This window comes from Mauremys reevesii, linkage group 14 (genome assembly GCF_016161935.1).
Source record: "Mauremys reevesii isolate NIE-2019 linkage group 14, ASM1616193v1, whole genome shotgun sequence".
In the NCBI taxonomy this organism is placed as follows: domain Eukaryota; kingdom Metazoa; phylum Chordata; order Testudines; family Geoemydidae; genus Mauremys; species Mauremys reevesii.
The window spans coordinates 8,492,260-8,511,160 of record NC_052636.1 but is presented as its reverse complement, the minus strand read 5'-3'; the positions used below and the strand labels follow the sequence as shown (position 1 = coordinate 8,511,160).

Below are 18,901 nucleotides of genomic sequence, written 5' to 3'. Positions count from 1 at the left end.
TCGACCGCGGCGTCCAAGGGGCCACAGCCATGGATACGGGGGCGCAGTGTGAAATGTTTGGGGACCACTGGGTTAGGGTGACGTCCTCAATCACTTCTCTGCAGTCCAATGAGAGCGATTCCTCACCCACCCACCCACCCCTCCGTCAGGACGGCCTAGGTACGTTCTGCTGCCCTTCGCTTGTACAGGAAGGAGAATAACATTTCATTGCACTCAATGCTAAAGTGATTTGTAACCCACCACCATCCCAAACTGGTCATTTTGGGGAAGCGGCCCCATCATGCTGCATAGCTAGGCAGAGTAGGGGTGTCTGTGCAAACATGGCCTGTTCCTGAAGTCTTCCCCCAGCTCCTCACTAGATGTGACGTGGGAGCTCATTCAGCCCTTGCTTACGCTTAGTATTTAAAAACTCCTTAGTGGCCCTATCTCTGCTGGCCTTAGATTTCTCCTCCTGTCCACTTTTTGATAGTTCAGATAAGGTGGCTGAGTGGTTAAGGTGATGGACTGTTAATCCATTGTGCTCTGCATCCATGGGTTCAAATCCCATCCTCGTTGGTTGTATTTAGTCTTCACCCTCCTTTATAGACAACCATCTCCCCCCTTGGTACAAGGACAGATCAAACAATGTTGCTTCTTGCAAACAAAAACCTTCTGAGCATCTCAGCTCCCGCCCCCGCTTCAAATAAAATGTCTAAATCCCATATTTCTAAAAAAATTCTCTAGTCCTGCATTTCTTAGTTTTTATCTCAAAGGGGAACAGCCTCATAATCTCCCACAAACACCCTGGGACCTCCCCAAATTATTAAAATACCCCCAACCTGAACAAGGCCACAACAGTGAACCAGAGCTAGTGTCTAGGCCAAGCTGTTCTGAAGGAGACAACTCAACCATTTTCTCTCTGCTTCCCTTGGCAAAGTCTGACTGAGAAAACAAAATTCCCCAAACTGAAAATTTTCTGCTGAAAAACCACTACTAGTCTGTTTGGGGACTTTGGTTTGAATGTACTATTATTATTCTCTTCTGACTTCTGAATCAGTTTTGTCATCCAGGTGTATTGCCAGTTGTTGAGTTGTGGGGGAGAGAGGCTAACTCATGATGTCTCTACCCCCCCTTTCATAGTTTCTTCCAACTTGCTAGGAAGTCCCTTTGCTAGGATGTGAGTCAAGCAGTGTCCATTGTCTCTGTGCTGTCTCAGAGAAGTCTGCATTGTACACGGTTCCTGGGATAGTCCTTAGGAGTGTGGATCCCTTTAATGGGCCAGCAGCGAGTCTGGCTCCTCCATTGTCACACCTGAAAGGCTGGTGGTGGGCATTTCCCAACCTCATCTCAAGTATCAGAGGGTAGCCGTGTTAGTCTGGTTCTGTAGAAGCAGCAAAGAATCCTGTGGCACCTTATAGACTAACAGATGTTTTGCAGCATGAGCTTTCGTGGGTGAATACCCACTTCTTCGGATGCAAGCAGTGGAAATTTCCAGGGGCAGGTGTGTATATATAAGCAAGCAAGAAGCAAGCTAGAGATAACGAGGTTAGATCAATCAGGAGGATGGGGCCCTGTTCCAGCAGCTGAGGTGTGAAAACCAAGGGAGGAGAAACTGGTTCTGTAATTGGCAAGCCATTCACAGTCTTTGTTTAGTCCTAAACTGATGGTGTTAAATTTGCAGATGAACTGGAGCTCAGCACTTTCTCTTTGGAGTCTGGTCCTAAAGTTTTTGCTGTAGGATGGCCACCTTAAAATCTGCTATTGTGTGGCCAGGGAGGTTGAAGTGTTCTCCTACAGGGTTTTGTATATTGCCATTCCTAATGTCTGATTTGTGTCCATTTATCCTTTTCCTTAGAGACTGTCCAGTTTGGCCGATGTACATAGCAGAGGGGCATTGCTGGCATATGATGGCATATATTACATTGGTGGACGTGCAGGTGAATGAACCAGTGATGGTGTGGCTGATCTGGTTAGGTCCTGTGATGGTGTTGCTGGTGTAGATATGTGGGCAGAGTTGGCATCGAGGTTTGTTGCATGGGTTGGTTCCTGAGCTAGAGTTACTATGGTGCGGTGTGCAGTTGCTGGTGAGAATATGCTTCAGGTTGACAGGTTGTCTGTGGGCGAGGACTGGCCTGCCACCCAAGGCCTGTGAAAGTGTGGGATCATTGTCCAGGATGGGTTGTAGATCCCTGATGATGCGTTGGAGGGGTTTGAGCTGGGGACTGTATGTGATGGCCAGTGGAGTCCTGTTGGTTTCTTTCTTGGGCTTGTCTTGCAGTAGGAGGCTTCTGGGTACACATCTGGCTCTGTTGATCTGTTTCCTTATTTCCTCATGTGGGTACTGTAGTCTTGAGAATGCTTGGTGGAGATTTTCTAAGTGTTGGTCTCTGTCTGCGGGGTTAGAGCAGATACGGTTGTACCTCAGTGCTTGGCTGTAGACAATGGATCTTGTGGTGTGCCTGGGATGGAAGCTGGAGGCATGAAGGTAGGCATAGCGGTCGGTAGGTTTTCGGTATAGGGTGGTGTTAATGTGACCACCACTTATTTGCACCGTGGTGTCTAGGAAGTGGACCTCCCGTGTAGATAGGTCCAGGCTGAGGTTGATGGAGGAGTGGAAGCTGTTGAAATCATGGTGGAATTTTTCCAGAGTCTCCTTCCCATGGGTCCAGATGATGAAGATGTCATCAATGTAGCGTAGGTAGAGAAGGGGCGTGAGTGGACGGGAGCTGAGGAAGCGTTGTTCCAGGTCGGCCATAAAAATATTGGCATATTGTGGGGCCATGAGGGTGCCCATAGCGGTGCCACTGATCTGGAGATATATATTGTCATTAAATTTGAAATAGTTGTGTGTGATGATAAAGGCACAGAGCTCAGCAACCAGTTGTGCTGTGGCATCATCAGGGATACTGTTCCTGACAGCTTGTATTCCATCAGTGTGTGGGATGTTTGTGTAGAGAGCCTCTACATCCATGGTGGCTAGGATGGTGTTTTCTGGAAGGTCACCAATGCATTGTAGTTTCCTCAGGAAATCAGTGGTGTCACGGAGATAGCTGGGAGTGCTGGTAACATAGGGTCTGAGTAGAGAGTCCACATATCCAGACAGTCCTTCAGTGAGCGTGCCAATGCCAGAGATGATGGGGCGTCCAAGATTTCCGGGTTTGTGGATCTTGGGTAGTAGATAGAATAACCCTGGTCGGGGTTCTAAGGGTATGTTGATTTGTTCCGGTGTTAGTGTAGGGAGTGTCCTGAGTAGATGGTGCAGTTTCTTAGTGTATTCCTCAGTGGGATCTGAGGAAGTAGCCTGTAAAATTTGGTATTGGAGAGTTGTCTGGCAGCCTCCTTTTGGTAGTCAGACCTGTTCATGATGACAACAGCACCTCCTTTATCAGCCTCTTTGATTATAATCAACCTACGCTACATTGATGACATCGTCATCATCTGGACCCATGGGAAGGAGACTCTGGAAAAATTGGGAAGGTTGGGGGAGAGGGAAGAAATGGCACCCATAGGGTGAACAGATCACAGCAGTAAAATAGGACCTGCCCCTCCCGCTCGACCCCATCATCACACCCTCTTCAACCCCTAGCTCCCCGCTGGCCTGCTGCATCTCCTGCTAGTCAGTCCCCACCCACCACTTGCCTCCTTTCACCTCCTCCCTCCCGGCCAGAAACCCCATGCCCGCCCCTAGAGCCCCTGCTGGCTCACTGCTCACCTCTGTGCCCACCCGCCACTTGCCCACCCGCTCGCCTCCGACTCGCCTGCCCCCCAGGATAAAGCCTCATTCAAAGACCCAGGGGTCACCATATTACTGCACCCAGCAGTCACTCAATGCAGTTGTAGGTAAATCTCTGCATTATGCATTTTTGTATAACTTGTCTATGACTTTGTATTGAACCTTGGTAATATGTTATAGGGGGCCCCTAAGGTAGTGTAATTAAGGTAATAGAAAAATGTCTTTTTGCTAGAAGTAGAATAAGATCTTGCCCCCCACTTGGTAATCAGTTGCCCTGTGGAGTGAATGAGGTGGGACTGAGGAAGGCAGCACCTCCAGACAGCTGCAACCCTTGGAGAGGGGCTGGGAGCCCGACCAAGGCTGATCAGACTTTGCAAGTGGGCTGGCTAGAGAAGAGCCGACACACTGACGGCCTCGGGGGTTAGGAGCAAGCACCTTCCTGTGGGAACCCCCTCTGTGCAGCACTGGGACAACCCCCAGCCCAGAGAAAAGCAGCAAAAAGGACCAACAGACACTGTCCCAGATTTTGAATCTGGGAGATTTGCCCCTCTCCATCCGCCGACTCGCAGCTGACCTCCTCACCCCCCCCCCGAGTATGGACCCCCCAGGGGTCACTATATTACTGCACACAGCAGTCAATCACTGCAGTACCAAACATTAAAATACTGAAAATGGCGCCCCCCATCCATCCACCGACTCGCCGCTCGCCTCCTCACCCCGCCCCCAAGTATCAGTGGCAGCAGGTTTGTAGAAGTTTTGGTGGTGCCCAGACCACTCAGAGGCCGCCCCCCCCCCCCGAACTCTTCCCCACACTTGCCTTAGGCTCTGCAAGTTATTTTGAGTGGGGGAAGGAGGTCTGGGGTGCAGGCCCTGGACTGGGGCAGGGGATTGGGGTATAGGATGGTTGAGAGGTTGCGCTCTGGGATGGAGTCAGGTGCAGGCTCTAGAATGGAGTTTGGGTGCTGGATGCAGGCTCCGGGCAGGGGCACAGGGTGGGGGTGGCTCTAGGCACCAGTAAAGTAAGTAGGTGCCTGGAGCAGCCCATTTGCAGGGGCGGCAGCCGGCAGGGATCCAGCCTGGGAGCTGAGAACCAACAGGGAGCCCTGGGAGCTGTAGTTCCTTGGTTAGCTCCCTGCCTAGAGCCAGCCCTGGAGCAGGGAAAGAACCAAATTTCCCAGCATTCCCTTGGCTGCTATCAAGAGGAAAGGAAGGGGGAGGGAGTATGGTAGCTGAAACCTCATGCTGCAGCTTGCTGTGAATGGAGAGGGGGTGGCACTGTGAATGGGGAACAAATGTGCCCAAGGAGTAGGCGGCTTGGGCCCAGAAGCAGCAAAATTCATAAAACATAGAACTGGTTCTGACTTATTTACTTGGTCTTAAAAGAGAACAACAAGGACCTGAGTCTCCTCCCTGTCAATAACCCCCTGCTGAGCCAATCAGGGTAGAGACTGAGGACGGGAGGCTGAGGGTTCTCACCAGAGAGCCCAAAGGATGGCCCAGGTCACTGGTGGAGATCACTGCCCGAGCACTACTTCAGCCCCACATTTTGAGCACTCTCCCGCAACACACACACACACACACCCCTCTCCCAGTGTTGAGAGGGGAATAGGAGAAAGGACAAAAGGTGAAACAAAAAGGACAAACCCCAATGTCCCCAGTGATTCTAAGGGACAAAATCCCAGGTGCAGAATAAAATTCTGCCTCCTTAAGCTCATGTTTTCCATGCCTAGAATTCAACTGTCACCACATGGATCAGACTGAACAGGTTTCAAACCTCCAGGAGGCTCTTACCTTCTAAACAGGGACGGCTGTTTTCTAGTAAAATCACTGAAAGGGAAGGAGAAAACTCGAAAGAGGTTCCTCCTGGCGCTCACGTCCATGAACCCGAATACTCCCTCAGTCCTCAAAGAGAGACCTGGAGAAGGAGACTTGCTGCAGCAAAGCCACAGGGGTCTCTGAGGTTTCCCTGGCCCCTCGCCCCTGTCCTGCCTGGCTGATGTCAGCATCTCTCTGTGAGGTCACCACCTCCCCACCACCTTGGACCAATAGGCTGAGGTCCTGCCAAAGGCCTTTGTGATGTCACTGCCGCACCCCTCCCTTGCTGGGCTAATGTCCTGCCCCTGGCCAGGCACTTTGCAGGTATGAGCTGCTCCCTTTGGATCACCCCACTCAAGGAGCGTTCGTTCTAGGCAGCAAGCCGGCTAGACAGGGAAACATCAGACGCTGCTCCCAATGCTACACTCAGTTTTTCAGAAATTAGTTGACTTTATGGCCAGAAGAGACCATTAGAGCATCTAATCTGACCCCCTGCATATCACAGGCCTCCTGTAGGACACAAGAGCTACTTTTGAGGCAAACACATTCCAGAAAGGCATCTAGTCTTCATGAAATGACATCAGGAGATGGAGAATCCACCACTTTCCTTGGTAGCTTGTTCCTGTGGTGAATCATCCTCGCTGTTGAATTTTTGTGCCTTAGTTGTAATATGAATTTGTCTCTTTTCACCTTCCAGCCATTGGCTCTTGTTAGGCCTTTCTCTGCTCGATTCAAGAGCCCTTTAATACCCAATCTTATCTCTCCATTAAGGCACTTCAACACTTCAGTGAAGTCACCTTTCAATCTTCTTTTGATAAGCTAATCAGGTTGAGCTCTTTCAATAGCTCACTAGAAGGTATTTTTTCCAGTCCTCAGAACATTAGGTGGCTCTTTGCTGCCCCAGCTCCAATTTCACAACATCTTTTTCAAACGAGGACACCAAAACTGGAGGCAGTATTCCAGTATCAGTCTCACTGATGCCGTGTCACCTCCTGTGACGTTATTGACATAATCTGTAACTGTATAGCTCACCGTTGCGACCACTGTTCTATATTTGCAGCCAATATTACAGAGAAGTGGTCGTGTAAGGGGTCTATGGAGAGGTTCTGATTGGCTGATTATAATGATGCGATCTCTAGACGTGTATCGTTTTTTTGTAGTTGACATTATGAATATTAGCTCTATGCTGCCTGTATTTCAAACTTGTGCTCTGCTTCAGGGAATGATACCTTTGTTTAATTGATGAAAACATAAACTAGACACTTAGAGGATTGAACTGATTTCAGCTGATGGACAGGTTTGCTAGGTTTTTATGCATTTGGACAGCAAAATGTTGAGTGTTCACATTCATTTCAAGCATCCTCGTATGGTGGAGCTCCTGAACATAATGGAGAACGGAAATGAAAATGTTTTTCTTTTTTTAAGAGGGCACCTGGGTTTAAACAAAGGACCACTTGATCTGCAATCAAACACTCGACCCCTGAGCTACACCCCCATTACAACAGGTGTATGGAATCATGATCTCCAGGACTTTGAAGGACAGACCCTGCTTCATCGAGCTCCTTTGCCATTCGCAGACCACAGGTGGTTTTAAAAATGGGGTTTGATTAAACTTCTTAAATGTGGTAAACACCACAGCTTGCACCCCCACTGATATAGCTTCTCCCCATGACAGAGCTGCCACCTCCTGGGGAAGTGGATTGACTACACCAACAGGAAAACTCTCCCCCCTCAGCATGGAGCAGTGGTTCTCAAGCTATGGGTCAGGACCGCAAAGTGGGTCATGACCCTGTTTTAATGGGGTCACCAGGGCTGGTATTAGACTTGTTGGGTCCTGGGGCTGAAGCCAAAAGTTTGAGCCCCACCACCCAGGGCTGAATCCCTCAGGCTTTGGTTTTGCCCTCCTCCCACTGGGGCTCAGTCTTTGGCACCCCCCCCCATGGGGGGGCTTGGTCCTTCTTTCCAGGGCTACATATTAAGTTATTTTGGCAGAAGGAGGTTGCAGTGAAAGGACGTTTGAGAAACGCTGGCACAGAGCATCTCCATTACTGAGCTGCAGCATCATAGACTCACTGTTTGAAATATTGACCTGGCCTTAGCCTCTGAATATGTCTAGGCTTGGCTCCCTATGGCACTGTTGTGATCAGATCCTGACAGTACAGCCATGGAGACACCACACACCAGCCTTGCCTAGCTGGCAAGGATCAAACCTTCACAGAAAGACACCCATGATTTTCTAGCTCAGCTCCCTAAGGCCTCAGCTACAACCACTTAACACAGGGGCCTTTCTACACTCTGGTTCTGTCCTCACTGAAGGGTCATTTCAATTGTTTGCTCAGACCAGCTTTCCCAGCACACTCACTGCTGTGCAGCTCTGTACGTGTGGCCATGGCTGAATAGCAAGAATTCCTGCCCATTTCCCTACTGGCTGGAGCATGATTAGAGTGTATTTGTGGTTAATGATGTTGCTGTAGATTGTTCATTCCCTGCCTTGGCAATTCAGACAGTCCCTTTTCCCGTTGTATCGCCAGCACATCTGGGAGTCCAATAACAGAGGCAGGTTTTCTCTGGGCACTGAGATTTTTGAGGGCGTTGGTGGCTCCTTTCTTTCCTCACTCTGGAGTAAGCTCAGCTTTTTATTCCATCCTTGATGACTCATGGAATAACAACAGCAGCATGAAGAGGAGAGTGAATATCTCACTGCCAGGGGGAAGGTGGACACATTCCCTCTGTCTGACCATTGCCATTGTGGGAGAGAAGGTTTCAGTGGAATCGAATGCCCTGGCTCAGACAAGAGACACAGGGAGGTTTTGCTGTTCATGGATCTGTGCAAAGGAAATTGTGTGTCTGTGTGAAAATGAGGAGGGATATGAAATGCCCACGTGGTGGTGCCTAAGGCAAAAGGGAATCCTAGAGGATTAGAATAGGATAAGTTCTCAAGCAACACGTTTCTTACTTTGCCCATCTGTTAGTTTTGATTATTATCGATGGAAAGATTTTGCCATTGGGTTGTGTGTTTACACAGAAATTGACATTTACCAACAAATACATAATTCTTCCAAGCCTGCCTAGTCTGCTGGTGGTGAGTATAGAGGGACACACTCACTCTTCCCACCCCCCGTGCCAGGCCTGTGCTCTCCAGAATGTCAACTTCCCCCAGCGCTGGGATCCTTCCTCATCTCCCCAGACCACTGCCCCACCCCCACTTCTGGGGTCCCCTTCCAACACTGTCCAACTCCCCTGCTGGCAGGATCCCTTCCCATTCCTTTCATTTCCTGCCTCCCCTCTGAGCAAAAGCTCTGCATTGTTCCCACACTGGGAATTGAACCCAGGCCACGTGGATGAAAACCAGGAATCCAGATCACGAGACCATATGGGACTTGTATAGTTAATAGCACATTTACACCCAACAATTCAAAGTAGCCATTCAAAAAACCTTCAAAAACAGACTTCAAAGAGAAATTGCAGAGTTACAATTGATTTGCAAACTTAACACCATTAATTTCAGCTTCAATAAGGACTGGGAGTAGCTGGCTCACGACAAAAGCAATTTTCCTTCTCTTGGTATTGACACCTCCCCATCAATTATGGGGAGAGGACCACATCCACCCTGACTGAATTAGCCTTCAACACTGGTTCTCCCCTTGTACAGTAACTCCCGTCACTTCATGTTCCAATCTATATTTATGCCTCTATCTGCAATTTTCACTCCATGCATCTGAAGAAGTGGGCTTTTTACCCACGAACGCTTATGCCCAAATAAATCTGTTAGTCCTTAAGGTGCCACCGGACTCCTCATTGCTTTTAATTCTAAGCTGATCTTAACCCTTTCAGTACCCTTACAAACTCAGATGCTTCTCACCACAGGCTGGCTGGTGGCTTTTCAGCCAGGCTCTCCCCTTTCATCAGCGCTTCAGTTGCTTGGTGTGGGGGTGTCTGTAGATGTAGGTGGCAGAGAGAGATAAAGCCTGGCGAATGTCTCTCCTTTTATCATGTCCTTTCTTCCCTCATGGCTTTGCCCCCCCTTCCCCCTTCAGAGTCAGGTGAGCATCACTGCGTCTCTCCAAGCAAGTCTGAGCAATTCCCCTGGGGTGTCCTCATGCAGGTGAGTCATTGCATTGTAGCTCCCTTGCTGGACAATGGCTGTCGATGGGTTGTTTGACACCCTGTCCGGGTGTTGGTTACTTTCCTTGCTGTTGCCACTGGGGATCTAATATTTGGCTGACTCCCCAACCTTGCAGCACAGTGACAACCACAGTGCACAATTCTCATAACTTCATATGCATGCATGGTATACATCTATGGGTAGAGAAATGACTTTCAGCAGATCATATCCTTTCCCTGATACCTTACAAGTCATGCTCTATATGTAAGATCTCAATGATATGAAAATGAGGATTATGGGGGTTACAGCCGCTCCCCCAAAGGTATAGAATGTCACACTGAGATTCTATGTTCATTTGTTCTGTAACAGCAAGCGATGTCGGTCTCTCATTGGCCATCAGCGACTGAAGATGTGGTTTAATGAGCTGGAGCTTCAAGGCGAGGGTGGCTCTGTCCACTGCCTTCCGTTGCGCTGCTGGGCCCCAAGTCCCTGGTGGCCAATGTGTGACGCTGGGAGAAGAGAGTGGGGTGGCAAGTGGCGGCAGAACTTTTGCCACCAAGGTCTAGCTGCCCAACTTCCTGCTGGTACTGCTGGCCCCCTGTCACCTTCAGGTAACCCAGGAACTGAGGCAGGAATAGGGCGAGGAAGCAAGTAAAGCCGAGCAAGGAAGGCAAAAGTGAATCTTGTCTTCATGGGCCGCTTGCAATGACATCCTTTCTCTGTGCCACAGCTGACAACAACATCCCAGACAGAAAAGCAGGAGGCCAAAAAGAAACCAAGCAGCTGCTGAAGTAGTTCAGTTGGGAGCGTGCTAGACTAACAGGCTCTTCTATCCCCCTTTGTGCACGGGTGGGATGTTTTCTGAAAGTGCAGCAGTTCCTTTAACTGCCACGAGTCCCTCATTTCAGGCTATGCAGCAGGAAAAGGCAGCATGGGCTTCTGCACCGAGTTGGCCCACCTGACCTTTCATTCTTCTCTTGCTCTTTGTCAGCAAGGGGAAGAAAAAGAAGCTCTCCCTCAAGCTGGAGTCACAAGGGCGACGTAAGGACGACTTCCTGAGTGCCCGCTCCAGTGCTCTGCTCTGCCAGCTGACCCATCAAAGGGCTGTCACCACTTTCTCCAGGTTTGTCCATCGGTCTGTGTGAGGGTGAGCAAGAGCTAAGCAGATGGAGTTTCTGTAGTGTAGTGGTTATCGCATTTGCTTAACATGCAAAAGGTTCCTGGTTCAAAACCTGGCAGAAACATGCTGGCTTCCTTTTGCCAGATCCACTTGCTGTGCAGGAAGGCCTCCTTCTTCTCCTATTGGCCTGTCCCTGGGATAACTCCAACCCCCACATGACAGAGGGTGCTGACAGCAGTGGAGAAAGCACCTTGGCGTCAGGCTGGAGAACCTAGAGGAGTGCAGCGTGTCACCTTTTGGAGGCTTGTGGCTTGGCCTCCTCTGCTGTTGGAGGTTGGCCGGTGGAGGCCAGCTCTTCCTGCTGGCCTCCTCTGCGTGACTTGCCAAAGGAGGAAGTGAGGCAGGAATGGGGGAAAAGAGGAAAGTCGAGCTGAGGAAGGCAGGGCAGAAGCTAAGCACCTCAGTGCGGCTAAGTGGGGTTAGTAGAGCATCACCATTCGTTCTGCAAAGCCTGAGGAGGTGCGGTTGGCTGCTGGGAGGCAGAATCCTGTGCCTGCCTCTTGGCTTCCCAGGGGTGGCTCCTTGCAGCTCAGGAGAAGCGGGGTTCTAGGGGGACGGAAAAGCAGCAATGGCGAGGCTGAGTGGGCTCCTTTCTGGCCGAAATGGTGGGCTGTGGTGGGTCTGGGAGTTGCCTGTAAGCCATAAGTGGACTTGGTGGAGTGAAAACCGCTGCTCCATTCTGGCTGACCTGGGGGAGCCATTAATGACTTGGGAGTGGGGGCAGGGCACGGGCTGTGAGCAAACGGGATCCAGGAAGCCCCAGTCTGCCCCTCCAGGGGCCGAGTCATCTTCTCTCCTGCCATGGGGACCCCGGCCTTAAGCCTGCCCAGCATGCACTGCAGCTCAAGCATTAAGCCTTCCTGTGTGCATAACCGAACTACGGCCTAGTGTAATAAGGTGTAAAGTTTAGATTGTGAATTTATCTTTAATTTCCATGGTAATTTACTTTGATCTTTTATGCCTACCACTTATAATCCTTAACTCCATCTTTCTGTAGTTAATAAATCTGTTTTATGAAACTGTTGTATTTTGCTTGAAGTTCTTGGGAAATCTCAGCTCCATTACAAGGGTGGTTCATGTACTATTCACAGTGAGGGAGGGGTGGACCCTGCGTAATAAACTCACTATTGTGTCATACAGGAGGCCTGTGATATGCAGGGGGTCAGATTAGATGCTCTAATGGTCTCTTCTGGCCATAAAGTCGACTCATTTCTGAAAAACCGAGTGTAGCATTGGGAGCAGCATCTGATGTTTCCCTGTCTAGCCGGCTTGCTGCTTAGAACGAACGCTCCTGGAGTGGGGTGATCCCCAGGGAGTAGCTCAAACCTCCAAAGTGCCTGGCCAGGGGCAGGACATTAGCACAGCAAGGGAGGGGTGTGGCAGTGACATCACAAAGGCCTTTTGCAGGACCTCAGCCTATTGGTCCAAGGTGGTGGGGAGGTGGTGACCTCACAGAGAGATGCTGACATCAGCCAGGCAGGACCGGGGCGAGGGGCCAGGGAAACCTCAGAGACCCCTGTGGCTTTGCTTCAGCAAGTCTCCTTCTCCAGGTCTCTCTTTGAGGACTGAGGGAGTATTCGGTTCACGGACGTGAGCGCCAGGAGGAACCTCTTTCAAGTTTTCTCCTTCCCTTGTAGTGATTTTACTGGAAAACAGCCGTCCCTGTTTAGAAGGTAAGAGCCTCCTGGAGGTTTGAAACCTGTTCAGTCTGATCCATCTGGTGACAGTTGAATTCTGGGCATGGAAAACTCGAGCTTAAGGAGGCAGAATTTTATTGCGCACATGGGATTCTGTCCCTTAGAATCACTGGGGACATTGGGGTTTGTCCTTTTTGTTTCATCTTTTCCTCCATCCATTCCTCCCTCCTTTCTCTTTGTCTTTTGCTTCTTTTGTCCTTTCTCCTGTTCCCCTCCCAACAGCAGGAGAGGTGTGTGTGTTGCGGGGGAGTGCTCTGCAGCTCCCACTGTGGGAGGTCCACCCAAAAATGTGGGCCCGAAATAGAGCTCGGGCAGTGATCCCCACCAGTGACCTGGGCCATCCTTTGGGCTCTCTGGTGAGAACCCTCAGCCTCCTGTCCTCAGTCTCTACCCTGATTGGCTCAAGGGTAAGCATTTCCTGCTGGATCACCTTGTGCATACGCACGTGTTACGACTTGGCAGGGGTTACCCCACCGCCTATAGTGAAGACGCATTCTATGAGAGCGCAAGCCTCATCGGCCGCCAATGTCACCCACATCCCTATCCAGGACATATGTAGGGCTGCCACGTGGTCACCTGTCCTCTTTTTCCTCGCACTATGCGATTGTCTCCCAAGCACAGGATGACGCCAGGTTTGGTAGGGTGGTACTCTGTCCTGATAACCCTTAAACTCCTACCCACCTCCATCAGATATAGCTTGGAGTCACCTACTGTGGAATACACAGGAGCAGTCACTCGAAGAAGAAAGGACAGTTACCTGTTCCGTAACTGGTGTCCTTCGAGATGTGTTGCTCTTGTCTAGTCCACATCCCAGCCTCCTTCCCCTCTGTCGGAGTTGTCTGGCAAGAAGGAACTGAGGGTGGGGGGAGTGCGCAGCTCCCCTTATAGCGCTATAGAGGCACCTCTCCAGGGGTTGCAGCGGTGCTCCAAAAATTTCCGGCACCAGTGCATGTGGCAAGCACGCACACCTACTGTGGACTAGACCGGAGCAACACATCTCAAAGATCACCAGTTACAGAACAGGTAACTGTCCTTTTTAAAGGATGTCTAGATTTCATTCCTGTAGTAACAGAACTGGTGATAGGAAAGCAGGAAGAGGGTGGGTGGGTGGGTGGGTGTGTGGGTGGGTGTGTGTGTGTGTGTGTGTGTGTGTGTGTGTGTGTGTGTACAGCTTAAATTGGTTAAATAGTCTAACTTTCAGTACTCAGTGTTTCAAAAATGATAGACTGCCAACCTGTGTCGTAGAGATGTCTTGTTTTTTTAAAAACCCATGAATAAAGCTACTTTAAGGGAAATTACTGCTTTGTCCAACCCTGAAGAGCTATGAGATCTTTGCTCACCAATTCTCATAAAACTTGTATTTGTTATGCCTTTTTGGTGACTTTAGTATTATGATCTATTATAAATTGCATTTCACTGATTTTAAAATGAAATTAGTAAGTGGAAAAAATGGCTGGTATTTTTTTAAACCTGTGACAATTATAAGCTACTGTATTCTGTCGTTTAGTTTCTAGAATCAAAAGTATATCTAAGTATAATCTAAAGTTCTCCTGCAAAATGCCGGCTGTGCAAATCCTTCTGTGGCTGGATCATTCTTGGGTTTTTATTTTAAGTAGAAAATAAATATGTATAACAAATTTAAACATATGTAATTAGTAATTGGATATGTTGGGTGGTGCCTCTTTTTACGTGTTTGCTCCCCTGATGTTAGAACCTGGCTATGCCACTGCTGTAGAGGGCTCATCACCCAGCAGCTGGGGGCCACCATGCGGACTCAGCAGGGCTGCTGGCCACGGGGCCAATGGGTGTGGGTGGGCTGGGTGGGATCTCGGGAGTCACGTCTCAAGGATCTGCCCCGCTCCCCAGCACTGCTCCAGCTCTGAGCTGTCTCCACTGCCTGGGAGCTGTGGGGCCCCACCTGCCTCCCCGGGGGAAGAGCCACCTGGGACTGGTGCAGAGGCTGGGCCAGTCTCAGCCACTCACAGAGGACAGTCGGGGAGGGGGGAGGCTCAGCTGGGTCCTGAGGGAGCCTGGCCCGGGTAGGCTCTGCTCCTGCTCCAGCCTGGCTGCTTCCACCACTCCCAAGGGGCCGGAGTTCTCCTGCCCCAGGACCAGCTCTGGCTGCGCTGCCAGCTCAGCCTGGCAGACACAGTCACCTCCCATCAGGGCCGGCTACTGTGGCTGGGGGTTGGGGGTGTGGGAGAGTAGGTCTCTAGTGGGTTTGGGGGGTGCTGGGCACTGCGGGGTGTGGAGATCTCTGTGTGTGGGGGGGCGGTGCCGGGGGGGCGATCGGTGTGGGGCACTGTGCAGTGGTGGCAGGGGGTTGGTGGGGTCTCTGGGTGGTGCGGCGCTGGGCATAGGTAGTTGGCGGGGTGCCGGGCAGCGGGTGGGCGGGGGTCTCTGGGTGGTGCGGTGCTGGGCATAGGGGTGCCAGGCAGGGGTTGTGAGGGTCTCTGGGCAGTGTGGCACTGGGCGTAGGGGATCGGAGGGGGCCGGGCAGGGGCTTGTGGGGTCTCTGGGTGGTGCAGCGCTGGGCGTGGGAGCTGGGGCAGGGGATGGGGTGGAGGGGGTGCGGACACGCGGGCTCGGGAGGAGTTGGGGGTGGGAGGTTGCAGGCTATGGGGAGGTTGAGTGAGGGGCAGGCTCTGAGCTGGGGCAGGGGATGGGGTGCGGGGGTGCAGACACGCGGGCTTGGGGGAGTTGGGGCGGGGTGCAGGCTATGGGGAGGTTGAGTGAGGGTGCAGGCTCTGAGCTGGGGCAGGGGATGGGGTGCAGGGGTGCAGACACGCAGGCTCTGGGAGGAGTTGGGGGCGGGGGTTGCAGGCTATGGGGGGGTTGAGTGAGGGGGGCAGGCTCTGAGCTGGGGCAGGGGATGGGGGTGCAGGGGAGGTGCGGACACGCGGGCTGGGGGGGGAGTTGGGGGGCGGGGGGGTGCAGGCTATGGGGAGGTTGAGGGAGGGGGGCAGGCTCTGAGCTGGGGCAGGGGATGGGGTGCAGGGGGGTGAGGACACACGGGCTCTGGGAGGAGTTGTGGGGCGGGAGGGTGCAGGCTATGGGGAGGTTGAGGAGGGGGCAGGCTCTGAGCTGGGGCAGGGGATGGGGGCAGGGGTGCGGACACGCGGGCTGGGAGTTGGCAGCTCGGCGCTGCACCAGGGAAGGGGCTGCGGGGGTTTCACACGGACACAGACACTTTCCCACAGTCCCGGGCGGGAGGCAGAGCCGGGGGCGGGGGGTCTGGCCGGTGTGTCCGCACTGGGGCTCCCGGCGGGAGCAGGGGCCGCCCCGCAGCGCTGGCACAGAACGAGCGGCGCTGCGGGGTCGGGGCTCGGACAGGCGGGGGCGGTGCCTGGAGCCCCGGAACCCGCCCCGGGCTGACACGCGGCAGAACTGAGACAGCCGGTGCCCCCGCCCGGCCCCGGATCTGCGCGCGCAGCGGGGCTCGGCCCGAGGCCCCAAACGGGGTTTGTCCCGCACAGGGTCTGGCAGCGGCTCCCCATTTCCCCGCCGGCCCCTGCAGCAGCTCCACCCCGGCCAGTGAATTTCTGCCCCGCTCAGCCCCTGGCAGCCCCGCCCCGCTGCGATTTGCCCCGGGGCTTTTCACCCCCGCGGAGCGGGCTGGCGAAGCGCCGGGAGCGGTGAGGGCAGAGAGCGGGCAGCGGCGACAGCGGCGGTTACTGCGCATGCTCCGTTCGGCTGCGCATGCTCAGTGCAGCCCAAGCAGCGAATCCGGAGCGGTGGCCGTTTCTGGCGTTACACCGGCCCCGTCACGTGACTCCTTCCCTGTGCCCCGCGGGTTGCGTCACTTCCGGCTGCTGGGGGGGGAGGCTCCGGGGGCGGGGTGGAACCGGTAAGAGCCGTGGGGGGCGCGGGTAACTGACACCTGGGCCCGTGACCCCCCCCGCCCGGGGCCGGGCCGGGAGCTGGGGCGGGGCGGGGGTCCCGGTGCGGCCTCCGTAGCGGGGAGGTGAGTGTGTGTCCGTGTTTCGCCCTCCCCTCCCCACTGCCGCCCCCTCCCCGGGCTCCCCGCGGCCCGTGTGAGGGGGGGGAACCGTCACTGCCCGCGTGCGCTGGAGCGTCCCGTAAAATCCCCCCCCGGGGCCCCCTCGCGCCGCCCCTCCCCCCCGCGCTGGGGGTTTGTCTCCCCGCTGCCGGGGGCGGAGTCTGTGACCCGTTTTCCTCCCAACTCTCAGACACGGATATAGAACATCCCAACCCCGCCCCGTTCTCCCGCCTTCGCTGCTGCTGCCGGACCGGGCCGCGCGCGGGGCCCCGCCTCGGTAACGGGACCGCGCGAGCCACCGCCCGGATCGACCCTGTGCCCGGGTCCCCCCCGCGGGACGGGGCCTTGGGGGCCAACGGCGCCGCTTTTCCCCCCGCTCCTCGGTCAGACCCTGGTGGGAACCGCTCAGCTCTTATCCTTGATCGACACCTGTCCCCCCCCCCCGTGTGTGTGTGTGTGTGTGGGGGGGGGGGGTTGGTTTTCCCTGAATTGCCTGACGTTCTGTTGTGGTGGGTTTTATTCTGTGTGATTTGTTTTCATACGTATCTATTGTAGGGCAGCCTAGTGCCTTCAGCTGCCATGTCTCTGTCCCGCTCCCCCTGCTGAGGCAGGATCCGGTATCTAGAGATTATCTCTGTCCTGCCTGTTCCTAAAAACTTCCAGGGACAGAGACTCCCCAGCCCCTTTGTAAGACTATTCCCGAGCTGACCTGCCTCAGCTCTGGGGACACGCACACAGACTGTAGTGGTGAGCAGCTCTGGAGAGAGAGGAGACCCCAGTGAGTGGCAGCTGGGTAAAGAGACTGAAGTTGTGAGGAGAAACATTGACGTGGCCAAGGTCACCCAGGCTGTCTGTGACCGAGCTAGAAATAGATCCCAGTTCTAGTGCCACCGTACTGCTGTTTCTGAAGGTCTCTGCCACCCTGGTGTTTTAGGCGCTGGTGCAAACCCTTAGTACAGACAGAATTTACACTAGTGCACTCTGATTGGCACTGGTGCACCATGTCCCTGTTTGAAGGCTTGCAGGGGATAGGGGAGGGGGAGCAGTGGCCTCCCTGAGTCCTGGGGCTGGCTGAACAGTGCAGCTGGGAAGGGAGGGGCAGCAGTGAGTGCTGGAGGTATGAGCCAGGAGCACAGCCCCACAGGCTGGACACTGACTTCTCCTGACCCATGACCCACACACCCAGCTGTGTGCAGGGACCGCAGCTGAGCTGCCTGCCAAGACAGCCTGTGCATCCATGGACAAACCACCTCTTCCTGCAGCCTAATACAGTGGGGTCTGGGGACCTTTCCAAGCTGCGGGTGACGGGACTCTGGCGTTAACAGGGTCTGTTCCTGGCTCTGTCCCTGACCTGCTTGGTGACCTTGGGGAAGTCACAGCCCCTCTGTGTTTTCCTCCTCCCCATTGTCTGCTTGGATTGTGATCTCTTTGGGGCAAGGACTGTCCCTCTCTGTGCAGAGCCCAGCAGAATGGGGCTGCTGATCTGTCAGGGTCTCTGCCATGTGCTGCACGATGGGGCCCTGATCTCCATCAGTGTCTGTGCAACACAAAGCACAGCTTATAGACTCACAGACTTTAAGGGCAAAAGGTAGAGGTGTATTTCAGATGAGGTCTCATCGGTGCCTTTTATAACAGTAGTAACCCTTTCATGTGTAGCTCAGTGGTTTGAGCATTGGCCTGCTAAACCCAGGGTTGTGAGTTCAATCCTTGAGGGGGCCATTTAGGGATCTGGGGCAAAAATCTGTCAGGGGATTGGACTAGATGATCTACTGAGGTCCCTTCGAACCCTAATAATCTATGATTCTATGTGTCTGCTGGAAATCCCTCACCTGATGTATCCTAGGACTGCATTAACCTATTTCACGGCTGCATCACATTGGCAGCTCATAATTATCCTGTGATCAACCAGTCTCCTCCTCTGTCACTTCCAATTGACAAATCCCCATCTTATTGCAAAATTATGCACTTGGGGACTAAGAACTAGAATTTGTGCACTATTGATTTTCATCCCATTTCTATTACTCCAGCTTTCAAGGACATGCAGATTTTCTTGTATGATTTTCCTGTCCTCCTCCATATTGGCAATCCCTCCAGGCTCTGTGTCCCACTCTCACTTCTTGTGCCAAGATCACTAATAAAAGTGTTGAGTAAGATTGGTCCCAAGACTGATCTGAGGAACTGCACTAGTAACTCCCTCCAGCCTGACAACTCACCGTTCAATATGACCCCCTTGTAGACTCCCCTTTAACCAATTCTTTTTTGACCTTTCGGTTCTCATATTAATCCCCATCGTCTCCAATTTAACGAATAGTTTCCCATGTGGAACTGTATCAAAAACCTTACTGACGTCCAGATCAGGTTTCTCTGCACAATCTACCTTTTGTAACACCAT

General features: G+C 52.9%; 1 non-coding gene across 1 annotated transcript; it reads left to right on the top strand.

Moving 5' to 3' along the window:
• The first annotated feature begins 473 nt into the window (after positions 1–473).
• On the top strand, positions 474–555 carry TRNAN-GUU. The gene has a single exon. It is a non-coding gene; the product is annotated as a tRNA-Asn (tRNA).
• Positions 556–18,901: the final 18,346 nt, after the last annotated feature.